Source organism: Silene latifolia, unplaced genomic scaffold (assembly GCF_048544455.1).
Source record: "Silene latifolia isolate original U9 population unplaced genomic scaffold, ASM4854445v1 scaffold_88, whole genome shotgun sequence".
Classification (NCBI taxonomy): domain Eukaryota; kingdom Viridiplantae; phylum Streptophyta; class Magnoliopsida; order Caryophyllales; family Caryophyllaceae; genus Silene; species Silene latifolia.
The window spans coordinates 3,540,376-3,555,160 of NW_027413793.1; the positions used below are offsets into that span (position 1 = coordinate 3,540,376).

A 14,785-nucleotide genomic window follows, 5' to 3' on the forward strand; every position below is an offset into this window, starting at 1 on the left:
TGGTTAACAGAGGCTAAGACAACAGAGAATCAGCATGTGAAACCATAAACACTCCTCTACCAGTCGAAAATTTCGACCTACGGCATACAATTTCAAACAATTCCTCAGAAATTTCGAATCAGCATGTGAGCAGCAGTAAGGGACGGGATAGCAGTTAACAACAGCAGCACATAAGTAATGCTGAGGTTAGATAAGCAATGCAGCATATAACCGTCTGACAGTCGAAAAATTCGACTTACGTAACCCTAATCGCAATTTTTTGTACAAAGGTTAGATTGAGCATGTCTAAACATTGACAGGGATGTGATATCAATCAACAGTCAACAGCAATTTCGCAATGAAGATGCTAACTAGACAAATTACAGCAGCAAAAACCCAAGTGACAGTCGAAAAACTCGACTGTTCTGAACCCATATCACAAAAATCACGTGGAATTCGAAAAACGCATGTGATAAACAGCGAGGAATTGGTATTGATCATCAAGCAAGAAGAATAAGGGCGATAAACTCAATTAAAGTCGAAAAATCGACCAACAATGGATATACAAAACCCTAAATTCGACTTTCACCTCATAAAATTCCAAATAGTCGAAATTAAAATGCAAAGAAGGTGAAGGAAACACTTACTTGATGATAAGAATCCTACAATATGCAATTAATCTTCAAAAATCAAGCAAAAACAAGCGATTTTCGAGCTCAAAACCGCAAACCCTAACCCTCGTTGAAAACCGGGAAAATCAACACAAATTAAGGGGAAAATAAGGGACTTTTGAAGATCAATTAGCAAACAAGAGATTGTAGGTGACGGATTTGGAGATTGGGCAAGAAAATATGGGATTTGGGGAAGAAATTGATCGCACAAAGGGAAGTGTTAGACAAAATTTAGGGACAAAATGAATTAGAAAAGGAAATAAAGAGTTTAAGTTAGAAAAACTCCCGTGTCCTGTTCATTTCACTCGATCGAGTGGTTTTAAATCCCTCGATCGAGCACTGTTGATGCTTCAGCTGCTTGGTCGAGTAGAATTTTACTCGATCGACTGGTTCCCTTTATTGCTTTGCTCGATCGACTGGTTAAAGCGCTCGATCGACCGACTTTTCCCTCGATCGAGTACAAAAAGTACTCGATCGAGGACTTTTCTCGCGTAAGCTCTTTAATTTCGTCTTTTCTTTCTCGGAATGCGTAAAACTTCCCCAAACCTGCATAAAAACACAAGCAAAAATTTCCCAAAATACCAAATACGCATAAGCACAGTCTATAGTCTTACGTTTATGCTAAAAACTGTCTAAAACTAATTGTCCTAATTAAAACGCAATAAAACAAATTCAAAAAGAAATTCAAAAATTATCTATTACAAAGTGTTACACGGGGCATTTCTCCGTTTAATTCCCATCAAATTTCAGTAGCCCCTTGGTGGGCTTTCGATGGAGGACGTCACCTCGGCAAAGAACATTGACTGTCCTCTTCAACTTCCATGAGCATGAGTAATCACTTGAAACGGTAGGAGGGGAGTAGTTCACATCCACATAAGCGTGAACCTTCCTCGTCCTTGCTCCTTTATCACCAGCTTTAGCGTCAACATCTCCAGTTTGATTGATAATGATTGCACCATGTCCTTTGACAGCTTTCCCTTTGCTTTCATCTGTACCTACAGCAAGTAAAACAGACGAACTTTCCTCCTTTTTGCTCTCAGTCTGAGGCGGAGGGTTAACAATAGCGGCACAATTCTCCAAATTTTCATTTGGAGTGTCAATACTAGGATCAATAGAAGATAGAGCATTGCAAGGCTGGGCTTGCATGGGAGCTCTCCGGAACTTAGACGATGAAAAATCGGCTCCTCGTCCCCTACCGAAAGGTCAAAGTCTTCCCCGACGTCTATTCCGCACGGGCGGTGGGAGAAATGGTCTCCCTAAAATAATAGGGGTGTGTGCATCTTCGGGGATGTCTAAGACAACAAAATCGAAGGGAATAAAGAACTTCCCGATCTGAACAGGTACGTCTTCTACTACACCTAGTGGCCGTGATAAACTACGGTTGGCCATCTGGACAGTCATGTTGGTACAACTCAGCTTTGTCAAACCAAATCTCTTGGCCAGAGATAAAGGTAAGACACTTACGCTAGCGCCTAAATCGCATAGCGCGTTATCAATCAAATGCATACCGATATGACACGGAATTGAAAAACTACCCGAGTCTGATTGCTTAGGGGGTAACTTATTTTGAAATAGGGCTGACCCCACCTCAGTCAAAGCTACGGTCTCACTGTCATTAATAGTCCTCTTACGCGCTAAAATTTCTTTCATAAACTTTAAATAAGAGGGTACCTTAGTCAGCAATTCAGTGAACGGCACGGTGACTTCCAAGCTCTTCAAAAGTTCGACAAATTTGCCGAATTGTTGATTAGCCTTAGTATTTTGCAGCCGCCTCGGGAAGGGAACCGTGATAGGTATCTCAAGTCCCTTGTTTCTCGCTTCCAATGTATCTTCCGGTGCAAGTTCGTATCCTTTGACGCTTCTTACCTCTCGAACGAGGTCTTTAGGTGATTTTCGCTTAAACGAGCACTAGCAGGCTCTCGAATAAGCTTCCCGTCATCAATACTACTCGATCGACCAATTTGCTCACTCGATCGAGCAGTTTCTTCATTAATGTCAGTCGATCGAGTACAATTTCCACTCGATCGACCAACTCCACTTTCTGCTTCACTCGATCGAGTAGATAAACTACTCGATCGACCAACATGTTCTTCCTGTTCACTCGATCGAGTGGAAAAACCACTCGATCGAGGGCTTTCATCTTCAGTTCTACTCGATCGAACACCAGATTTCAGTCGATCGAGTAATTCCTTTGTCGTGAGCCCTTTTCTCTTAACAGAACACTGTTCATCACCAGTTACAGCTTCCCTCGGGTCTGATTTCGACACTTCCGGTCCCTCATAAGAAAGACCGCTTCTCAATTCTATCAGATTTACCGTCTCATGTGGATTCTTCTCATTTTGAGTCGGTAAATGACCCTGCTTTCTCGTGGACTGATTCGCGGCCAATTGGGCAACTTGAGTTTCAAGTGCCTTAATAGACGCGTCCTTCTGTTGATCACTCAGCTGCAACTGCTTTGTAATGGATTGCAACATAGACTTTATCTCTCCTATTTCATTCACCCCACCGGAAGATGATGCACCATGGTTAGGAGGATTGAAAGAAGGAGGCTTCTGAAAGCCTTGTTGATTCTTGTGTGGAGGAATATACGGCTGCTGCTGGTTCGGAGGAGCAGTGGGATTGAGCACATTCTGACTGCTCCACCTCAAATTGGGATGGACGTTCGGCTCGTAATAAATGTTGTTCTGCCTGTAATGTTGAAAGGCAGCACAAGACTCATAGGAGTTGGGACAATGATCCGAGACATGCCCCTCTCCTCCACATCTTCTACAGACAAAAGGACCGTCGACACAAAGATTCACCGATACATCCCTCCTTTGGAAGCTCCTCCCAACTCATATTTATCAAATCTTGCAGTGAGAGCTTCAAGTGCAGCTACAGAAGAAGATTCAGCAGCTCTTCTTTGATTGCCTCTGGAGTTCCCATATTCAGCTTTATGGGTGGCCAAATCATCAATGATCTTCCACCCCTTAGTCTCTCCCATGTTCTCAGCAAATCGGCCATTGGCAGTGAAGATCCAAAATAGCTCTCGATCGTCGTAAACGACCCATTATAGGCGATTGCATAGACTCCACTTTTCGAACCCATGGTGCGGAATGGTTCGCACCAGCTTCTTAAAACGGACCCATGCTTCATGAAAGCTCTCATCAGGCCCCTGTTTAAAGCTCGTGATCTGAGCTCTAATGGCAATAGTCTTCGATGCAGAAAAGTACTTCTTATAAAATGCTAAAGCCAGTGAATTCCGATCGATTTATCCCGTGAATGCCGGTCCAAATCCCTATACCACTCCCTTGCAGCATCGCGGAGTGAGAAAATAAACATGGTTTCTTTTATCTGATCCGGTGTCACGCCAGTTGGTGGGGGTATGGAGCAGCAATAATCGATAAAGGTCTCCATGTGCTTAGCTGCATCTTCATTTGCAGCTCCCCCGAACTGGTTCCTTTCAACCAAGTTGATATAAGAAGGCTTCGGTTCGAATTTTCTTGCCTCCCCTGGTAGTACAAATCCCTTATAGAGATTTGCAGCTGTCGGCTCAGAGTGACTGGCAATAGTTGCTTCTTCAGCCATTTCTAGAAAATCTGGAGAAGTGACTGTTTCAGCTGATGAATTGGAAACTGGAGATGAAGGTGGATCTTCCTCGAACAGCTCGTTCTCGTAAAAGCTTGACAGAGTACTCAGCTCTTCCTCTGTCGGTAATACCCTTTGTGATCGTCTCAACTCGCGCAAAGATTTCTCAAGCTCAGGATTATAAGGCAATAATTCACCACCCTGTGACCTGCGCATAAGAAGAAACTACAAATAGGATATAAAAATAGTCTAAGGAACGGATGTCCCTTAAACTGAAAAGGACTAAAAACAAAGCAACAAATAAATTAAACAATTGCCTCCCCGGCAACGGCGCCAAAATTTGACACGGCTATCGCAACCCTATCAAAGATAAAACCTAACGGTCTCAACTAAAATGTAGCAGAGGCAGTCGAGTATCGAATCCATAGGGAGGTAATGTAATTAACAGTTTCCTAATTCTAGTCCTAAAGTAACAATGGGGGGTTTTGTTGAATTGATTTCTAAACTACGAGATTTTAAGGAAAAAGAAATAAAAACAAAAGCAATAAGGGCAGAAAATCGGTTTAGACTATTAAGAAGAGAGGGACATGTCGGGATTTCGGTTCACTACGGTAGTCCAATAACTCAGTTGTAAATGACTCGGACGAACTAATGTGAGACGGATGTTGAAAGGTCCTTTCGGTCCACTTTCTATCCTAAAATACCACTAACTTAACTGTTGTCCTCATTAGGGTAGTCTACTGTTCATAGCAGGCCTATTTAGTCCAATCTTTCGATCCAGGATTAATTGTAGCCAGATTAAAGGGTGACATAGAAGCGTGCACTCAACTAGGTCGGATAAATACAGTTAAATTGCTATGGTGACAGGGTCTCACAATTAATTCATCTAATTCATTTACTACGTCGTCATATTTCTACCGCAGATTCCCTAATCCCAACATGAAAGGGATTTAGTTACTCATATCGCTAATTAAACTAACAGCAATTAAAATTCCAGCAGAAAACATAATGAAATAACAATAGATCGCAATAAGGAAAATTAGGGCAAAGAAGTAAATGCAACGAAACAAGTAATAAAAGCAAGCAAATGATTAATTATTAATAAAGGGAGAGAAGGAATTACAATCCAAGCGAATCCGACGTAAAGAACACGAATTCCAAGTGAAACAATCCCGAAAATAAAGTAACAGTAGAGAAGGATGAAGCAACAATAATGTTAACAGTAGAGAGTTTTGTAGATGAAAAGATGATCCTAATTAACCTAGTAAAGCGTGCTTAAATAGCAAAAGAAAATAAGTTTAGCGAAAATAAACAACTCACGGGCTGTTTAAAGCCCAAAACCAACGAAACCACTCGATCGAGTGGATTAAAACCACTCGATCGACCAACTCTTCAGCAATTTCTACTCGATCGACTGGAAAGGTGCTCGATCGAATAACAGGTCTTTGTGCAGCTTAAGGATCGAGTGAAAAACCACTCGATCGACCATCAGAGGATGTGAAAACCACTCGATCGAGTGCTAAAACTCCTCGATCGAGTACTTCATCTTCATTTCAGCTCAAGTCCGCGTCTAAGTGCCTCGTATTGCATGCCACGACGCTTCCAAACACAGTATCTTACTCAGGAAAATCCCGTCTCCTCTAAATGCATGCAAAAAGGACGAAAAAGGGTACGATTCCACTACTTTCGCGTTCATTTCTACAAAATGGACAAAACGAACCAAAGTAGCCAATTCGGGGCAAAATACCATAAAAACAATATGAAAATGCATAGAAATACGTGCTGAAATAGGCTAAAAAGACTATACATTAGGCACGTATCACTCCCTCACTTGCTCTCATGTTGTACAAGTTAATCAACAAAGCATATAGAATGCAATGCAAAAATGAGTAATGTACAAGTTAAAAGAAATGCAAGTTAAGGGGTTAGAATATTTACAAATGGTGGTTTAGAGAGGACTCTACCAAACTCTCCTTCTTATGAGAGGTATCAAGGGGGCAAAGCAAAGGTGTTGTTGATGTTGCTCAACACCTTGTAGAAGTAGTCAAAGGCTTGTTCTTTCTCATGGTAAAGATCTTGCGTAGACCCTTGCACATTGTTGTCTTCATTGTGGTAGTCCGAGTCAAAGGGTTGACAAGGATCCATCAAGCCTTGGTCTAGAGTCATAGCATTCCCAATGTAGGGTTAACCAATCCTTCAAATTCATCGTCCCATAGACCATAAACTTCATTTGCTTTCTCCCCTATGTAGGGTGGATCATGAGTTGACGAGAGCAACTCTCATTCCTTGTTATAATGGCCAATGAGGCCTCCATCAAAACTTGTTGTGGGTGAGCTTTGAAAGATCTCATTCTTGTTGTGAAAAATTTCATGCTCTCCGAATAGAGCCATCTCAACATCATCAATATCTTTCTTCCAATTGTGCAGTGTGTCTTTGCCCTTCTCTTTGAGATTTTCATCTTTTCCTTATTCTTTGAATGGAGAATTCATCTTCTTCTTGTCACCCTTCCGAGTATAGTGATCAACCATAAAGCATGGTTCAAACAAATTGGGAGCTCTCATAGTCTTATCAAGGTTGAAGGTGATTGTTTCGTCACCTACTTCAAGGGTGAGCTCTCCATGTTTCACATCTATCACTGCTCCGGCGGTGTGTAAGAAAGGTCTTCCTAATATGATTGGAATATTGGAATCCTCCTCCATATCAACAATGACAAAGTCTACCGGTATGAAGAACTTCCCAACTCTCACGGGTACATCCTCCCATATTCCTAGTGGTTTCTTTGTTGAACGATCTGCCATTTGTAAGGTCATATTGGTGCATTTGAGCTCTCCCACTCCTAATCTTTCACATACCGAGTATGGCATGACACTCACACTGGCACCTAGATCGCATAATGCCTTGTTGATTGTGGTATCACCAATGGTACATGGAATGGAGAAACTCCCCGGATCTTTGAGCTTTGGAGGGGAATTCCCTTGTAGAATTGCACTACTTACTTTGGTAAAGGCAATGGTTTCCAATTTTCGGATGGACTTCTTCTTGGTAAGGATATCTTTAATGTACTTTGCATAGGCCGGAACATGATGGCTTAGCTCCGTGAATGGTATAGAAACATCTAAGTTCTTCACAATCTCCATGAACTTTCCAAGTTGCTCATCAAACTTAGGCATAGTTTGGCGACTTGGGAATGGAAGTCTAATCATAATAGGCTCTTTCTCGGTTTCCTTAGCCTTCTCTTCATTTCTCTTCTTTGATGAGTCATTGGTTGTTGTCTCTACCACCTTAGAATTTCTCCTTAGTGGCTCAATCACATCACTTTGCTTGTCATTCTTCTCAACAATTCCTTCTTCAATTTGCACCTTTGGTCCCTCATATCTAGTACCACTCCTCAAGTGGATAGCATTGATAGTCTCATGTCTTGTGGGAGGATTACCTTGAGGTGGTAATTTTCCCTTTTGTCTTTGGGAGCTAGAAGATGCTAATTGAGACAATTGAGTCTCCAACATTTTGGTGTGAGCAAGGATGTTGTTGATGGTGGTTTCTTTGGCTTGACTATCCCTTTGCATTTGAGCAAATAAATCTTGTTGGCTCTTTTGCATTTGGAGGACCGCTTTTTGGACATCAAAGGCTTGGTCATTGGGTTGATTGTAGTAAGGTCTTTGAGTAGGATTTCTCATTGGGGGTGGTGTGTATGTGGGTTGAGGGTTTTGGACATTTTGGCTCTTGTATGAGAGATTTGGATGGAATTTGGTATTCTCATTATAGTAGTTGGAGTAAGGGGTGCCATTCTTGTATGCTTGGAAAGCATTTACTTGTTCATTTGTTCCCCTACATTCATTTTGATCATGTCCCAGGGTTCCACAACTTTCACATACTCCATTTGGGATTAAGGATGATGCCATCATAGCATTGACATGTTGTTTGGGTGATTTGGAATCTTCATCAAGCTTCGCCATAGCCTTCTCAAACTTCAAGTTGATGGTGTCGATGTGAGCACTTAGTTGAGCACCCAATTGTGTGATGGAATCTACCTCATGCTTTCCACCTCTAGTGGCCTTTCGAGGCCTACTATATTGGGAATTATGAACCGCCATCTCTTCGATTTTGGCCCATGTTTGATTGTCATCAACTTCGGTGAACCTCCCATTGGATCCCATATTAAGCACATTTCGTGAGTCTTCATATAAGTCGTTCCAAAACTGTTGCACAAGGAACCACTCACTAAGTCCATGGTGTGGACAAGAACAACAAGTATCCTTAAATCTCTCCCATGCTTCATATAATGATTCCTCATCCCTTTGCTTGAACCCGATGATTTGGGCTCTCAACATGTTAGTCCTCTCTGGAGGATAGAACTTCTTTTAGAAGGCAAGTGCTAACTTCTTCTATCAATCAATATCAAGAGTAGCCTTGTGTAGGCTCTTCAACCATTGATTCGCGGCACCGATCAAGGAAAAAGGAAACAACACCCTTCGAATTTGATCTTGGGTCACTCCGGTTTGAGAGATAGCATCACAATAGTCACAAAAAGTTTCCATGTGAAGATGAGGATCTTCACTAAGCATCCCTCCAAATTAGCTTCTCTCAACTAGTTGTATGAATGCGGATTTGGCAATGAAATTACCGGTTAAGTGAGGTGGTGTTGGAGTACCATTTGGTAGGTTCTCCTCGGTAGGTACGGAATGAGATGAAAATTTAGGCATTGTGGGTTGATTTTGTGGTTGGTTTTGAATTGGGTTCTCCTCTCCTTCTCTTGCAAAAGGGTTGGTAAACACAACACTATCCGATTGGATAACACTGACGTCCACAATTTCTCCAATACCCAAACTTGTTGAAGCCCCTCTAGCGGTTCTTCTAAGATTAGTCAAAGTTCTTTCAATTTCGGGATCAATAGGTAAAGGTTGTGATCTCCTAGACATGCAAAACGCAAACAACTAGAAAACAATTAAAACTACCTTGAGGAGTTTGACTTCCCCAAGGTTAAGAAAGACACAACTAAGAACAACAAAAGACAACAATTCAATTGAACACCGTCCCCGTCAACGGTGCCATTTTTGGTGTGGTTCGAAACTTTGTCTTCTAAGTCAACCAATCAAAACAATATTTATAACTAAACAAACTACTCTTAGTAAAGTGGTAAGTAAAGGCCGGATCCCAAAGGACGGGTATTGAATTAAGTTATCGGTTGTAGAAAGCTATGTCTTAAGGGTGTCACAAATTGGGTTGAGATATGGAGTATCAAGCTACACTACTATAGCAATGAAATGTAAAGAAATGAAAGCAAAACAAGCAATTAAAGAGGGGGTTTGTAAACAATAAATTAAGGCACTAGGGTATCATGGGTTCATAAGGGATTTCATGGTGGTGATCATACAAACATATTTTCATAGTTGCAAGCAATTATTGTTGTAGAGGAACCGAGTTAGTTTATGTCTTACGGTTCATAGGAAGATTTGGGTCCCGGAGCCGAGTCGTCTAGACTGTACAACACCTACAAGTCGACTTACTTTCTTCCTATTCACTTCTATGCATGGTCTAACAAGACTCGAGTTAGTTTACATCTTACAAGTGTTTTTGAAAAGATAAGAGATGGGTAATAAATGCAAGGTTTCATAGTCTAGCATTTCATAAAGCATAACATGTGCATAGGTTAACACTACAACAAGCAAGCAATCTTATGATAACATATTAGATTAAGTATGGATCTACCCCCATGTTATAGTTCCCCTAATCCGCCATTAATCCTAACTAGGTGACTACTCACTCATGACTATGGCAAACATGCTAATGAAGGTGTCAATCATATTAGCAAAGTTAAACATGGTGAATGAGTAAATAAATAAGCAAGGGTAAAAAGGATTATACCAAATTGAGGATGATCCAAATAATAAGCTAAGGATAATAGAAGAACGCTTGATGAATGATGAAGAGTTGTCAAGTCTTCAATAAACCCAAATAATCTTCAAATTACCCAAACTAGAACTAAGAACAATTGAAGGATTAAAGAGAGTTTGAGATTTGATTAATGTTGGATTAAGAGATTACAACTTGATAAACTTGATTAATGCTAAATTCTAACTAGCTAAACTTCTTAAACTTGATAAAACTTGGTAAAACTTGGTGTCTAATCCCCTAAAACAATGGGGTATTTATACTAAGTACAAGTATTAGGGTAACTAAGGGCTTAAATGACGATTAAGTCCCTAAGAACATGATTAGTGCTTTGCAAGTCCTAGAGGGAGCCGTGCAGATTGTTGCCTAAGGATCCGCTCGACCTGAGGCTGAGATGCTCAGATAGAGCACTGAGACGCCCGACCTGAGCTCGGGTGTAACACCTCCTCATACCAAGGTACCTTACCAAGGACTACCCTAGCATGAGAGGTTGTTACCATCTCGGTTGCCCGAGGTTAGTATATCAAAAGCAACAATCCAATCAACTTTATTAAAGTATGAAGAGTTTAACGATTACATAAATCTCAGCCCAACTCAAAATAAAAGTGTAAGAAACTCAATACAACTGAAATCAAAGACAGCTAAACTCGTAACAGCGGAAGCTAGACTCGAAGTGATGACTCCCCATGAGTGTCCCAAAGCTACACATCTGCATTACCTGTCATAATCTGCTCACCATCCCCGAATGGATCACCGCGGGTTTTACAAAATAACAACAACGGGGTCAGTACCGTTCAATCAATATAAGACAACAAACAATACAACCAGCTGATCATCCTCCATCCCCGATCTCCCGATCTCACACAGTAACCGACTACACACCAAAGTGTGTAGCCCTGCCAGATTACCCATCGCAATAGGTAATCCTCGCCGCCAGTGGGTGACCGCAGCCTATCCCCACCTAGTTCAGCTCATCAACGAGCGACTAACAATCCCTGTCCCTTAATGTGCACATCCCCTCCCGTGACGGGTTCCACGGAGGGCGAACTAGGGTGTGAAGCCACTTCCGCAAGTGACTCCACCACAATCACACACACAGCATCACAGCTGTCACAACACCACAACCGTCACAACACAACCACACCAATACCCTCACCACAACACCCAACCTCCGATGATCAGCAGATAACAACAATTATAAAACATATGCAATCTCAATCAATTAACAGTACTGAGTAGGAGAAACCCTACCTTTTCGCAATCCAAGCACACACAAGCAATCAATTATGATCCTTCACATATCCATCACCTACATAACATAATTATGTATAATTACCACCTACTCAATCAATTAATCATGCACATAACCTAGACTTATCATAACTTAATGGGAATATCAACTTAAAGAACAAACACGACTTTTCCTGATTTCCAGCACATGGCAGACTCGGTATAAAATGCATAACTAATTCCAGAAAATTCGAATTGATGCAAGGCCAATTGAATTGTAACCCCATGAGTCTTCGCTACAAATTATAACTAACGTATCTTTCTCAAATTCCAAACTTATCAAGGGTTTTCAGACTGATTTCCAAAAACTGACAGAAACCATCGCATAAAAAGTATTGATTCATAAAACGAGTTTAAAACATTATTTTTCAGTAATTCCAAATCCTATTGTCATCTAGACTCTACAAAGATGATGTACGAAAAAGCCCCATAACTGAATCGACAAAAAAATTAGGGTTTCAAATCATTTTCCACAACCAAATCAGATTCGCGGACTTTTCAGCGACATGTTCATAAATAAATTATCTAGGACAAACCATAAAGAATTTGACTACGAGATTTTATATGCATAAACTAGACATCAAATAAACAGGACTATCTTTTCAAACTTTTCGAAGATGAAAATTTTAAAACAGTATAAACAATGGAATGAAATCGACTTACAAACAGGGAAATCGAATTAGGTTGAAATCGATGAGAAATCTTCAATCAAATGAAAGGCTCGACAATTCATCTTCCTCTCCCTCTCTCTAGGTTTAGAAATGGTTTTATAAATGATAAAATGAAACTAGAAATGACTCAACTGTTAAAAATAAAAACCTTGGCCAAAACATAAATTAAACCGTCTAACTCACTGAACCGGTTTACTCGGTCAAGTGCACTCGGCCGAGTAACACACACTCGGCCGAGTACCAACCAAGTACTCGACCGAGTACTCCCACTAAAATACGGAGTATTACAGTCTTCCCTCCTTAAAAAGAACTTCAACCCCGAAGTTCGCACCAACAACAACCAATGACACCCAACATCACATATAATTAACACAATATAACTCATACTCATGATATAACTCATATGCATAACTAGTAAAATATATGCTAATTCATATAGACTTGAGTAAACTCTGGTTGTCACATTTTATCCCCCATAAAAGAAGGTTACGTCCCCGTAACCTAACTCATATAAAACCACGCAAGCCACGCGATATCACGGTCCTTCCATACAAATACAATTCATAATAAAACATATAAACAACATATGCATCTATACAATTCTAAATAAAACATATAAACAACATATACAACTATAGTTCGACCACACACAGAAGTTATCATTCAATATAATAAACATGTTACCGCATTGATTGAAGCAGTAATTACTAATGGAAATCCAAATAACCACATAGAAAGACATAGTATCACATTACATCTCCCTAAAAACAAACTTCGTCCTCGAAGTTTACTCACACTCGTAAACATCATACTACTACAAGCACTGCCATTACCTGTAATAAAATCAACCCCAACACAAATCCATCCTTTACTCTACACCAACACTCAAACTTCCAATTATACTATAACATGTACAACCATCAAACTCTCTTTGTTGCATCCTACTTCTCTTAAGATACATGTTACGTCCTCGTAACTCACTAATACTAGGTCCTTTGCTATACCTCCCATAAACCTCATTACCATCGCATGTCAAAGATCACCCACTATAACCTCAAGACCTACAACCATTCCTATATCCAGGGCTCTCTTTCTCTCACAGTTCTCGTACCTCCAATTATTCTGTACTCACATAACATATAACATAAAATCCTTAGTATCACCATTCCTCCATCTCTTCCACATTACCGCAAAACGACATACTCCTATATACATATACACTCACCTCCACAATCATATCTCACAATCCTCAAGTGTTACAAATACCTACATTAGCTTCTCAAGTTCATTTCCTTTATTACCACAAAACTCACCCTTAACTTGACATGATACTAAGTCCCAAAACTCCGTACTCGCTGTCCCAAGAAAAGGAGTTAAACCACACGTAGTTCCAGTCCAATACCACACATGCTCCGCAATTCTCTTGCCACAACTATGTCCACCAACGTCTTATCTAAAACGAGATCAAAAGTACTCCACAACCTCTCACAACTGTGTCCCATTAACAGCTTATTACTATACCATGACAACAACAGAACCATACCCAACTCTCTTTCATATCATACTCTATAAAAACCAACAGAACCATACCCATACCGACACTGGTAAGAAACATCGAGAAGCAAAACAACGGTTTATATGACACCACGAAAATACTCGTATCACCACGAAAATACTCATATCACCACACGAATTACCGTGCTCAGATCGCCACTCGAGACACAACAACCATATCGATAGTCATCACAACTTTTACAATCTCATAACACTGACTGAGCACAACTTCCTTGACCACAGGAATTTCTTAAAACTGCTCTACTAGATCACGACGCAGCATATTACACGGAATCACAGACACCAACCTTATGAATATTATCCATACCATGACTCGTGAGGTCAGAACCTCACACAGACATCTACACATAACAAGGACCCATAATCAAATGTCATTAGCCAATCCTGATTACGTAAGTTACCACTTGGTAATGAATATCTCCCATCCGGACTTATCTCAGGTGCCCTTCATAGCATATCCTCTCATACACACAATTATCACCACCCGGCGAACGTAACATGACATTTGTACCCAACTACGAGCGACCACCTAATATATATCCACATCTTATACTCCGTCACACCCATACATACTAATCAGTCTCCACAAAAACAACCTTTTTTAGAACGACTAACTTCCCTATTTAACCTCATCCTTAACCACTAGACAACATTATGAAACCACCATCTCCCATGCAACTACTCTCTCACTATCACTTATTAATATAACAATCCGTTTCCTCTCGTTGGTTATCATCCCAAATAACGAACATCAAATCCATCAATAAAATCTACCTCAACATTATTCCCAATTCTATCCTTTATCATATCGTTACCTAACTCTCCATCAAAATCTCGGATCGTGCAAACACTCTACAAGCTTCTCATTCCATTAAATACCTCGAAACTCACGGCTAACATGACGTCCTACTCTCCTATATAACCACTAACTCACACCCTCTAGTGAGGCTATCGTACATTTCCATAATTTCCTACCTTCATGCTCCCTAACTCCGTTCAACATTCTCTCAACTTACTTCCATCCTTATTTCCCCCTTTTTACTCAATAATACCAATTAATAATTCATCTCCTTTCTCTTTCTACCTAACTCTTTAGTAATTTGTTTGTTTTTCCATAGCTCCACAACTCTAATTCCCTTA

General features: G+C 40.4%; 2 non-coding genes across 2 annotated transcripts; both read left to right on the forward strand.

Moving 5' to 3' along the window:
- Positions 1-3,730: 3,730 nt before the first annotated feature.
- Positions 3,731-3,837, forward strand: LOC141640571 (small nucleolar RNA R71). The gene has a single exon (XR_012543065.1). It is a non-coding gene; the product is annotated as a small nucleolar RNA R71 (small nucleolar RNA).
- A 4,604-nt stretch (positions 3,838-8,441) lies between these two features.
- On the forward strand, positions 8,442-8,548 carry LOC141640572 (small nucleolar RNA R71). Its single transcript, XR_012543066.1, has one exon. It is a non-coding gene; the product is annotated as a small nucleolar RNA R71 (small nucleolar RNA).
- The last annotated feature ends 6,237 nt before the right edge of the window (positions 8,549-14,785 follow it).